Source organism: Etheostoma spectabile, chromosome 20 (genome assembly GCF_008692095.1).
Source record: "Etheostoma spectabile isolate EspeVRDwgs_2016 chromosome 20, UIUC_Espe_1.0, whole genome shotgun sequence".
NCBI lineage: Eukaryota > Metazoa > Chordata > Actinopteri > Perciformes > Percidae > Etheostoma > Etheostoma spectabile.
In genome coordinates, this window is record NC_045752.1 from 19,526,593 (window position 1) to 19,526,829 (window position 237).

The 237-nt window shown below is 27.0% G+C and overlaps 1 protein-coding gene across 1 annotated transcript in view; it reads right to left on the bottom strand.

Moving 5' to 3' along the window:
• Nucleotides 1-237, bottom strand: part of enpep (glutamyl aminopeptidase) — a 23,345-nt gene that overhangs the window by 7,502 nt on the left and 15,606 nt on the right. The window lies entirely within an intron of this gene.

Sequence of the window (237 nt, forward strand, 5' to 3'; positions counted from 1 at the left end):
GATAAAAATGTGTAATTAATTGTGAGTGATTAGGAGTTAACCATGATATTAATGCAATTAATCGCAAATAAATATTTTAATTGTTTGACAGCACTAAACTATATATTTATATTTATAGTACCTTTTATAACAACATGTAAGAAATTCAAAAACTGCCTCTAACTGAAACCTGGTTACCTTTGGTCTTGAGGAGATAGATAGATAGATAGATAGATAGATAGATAGATAGATAGATAG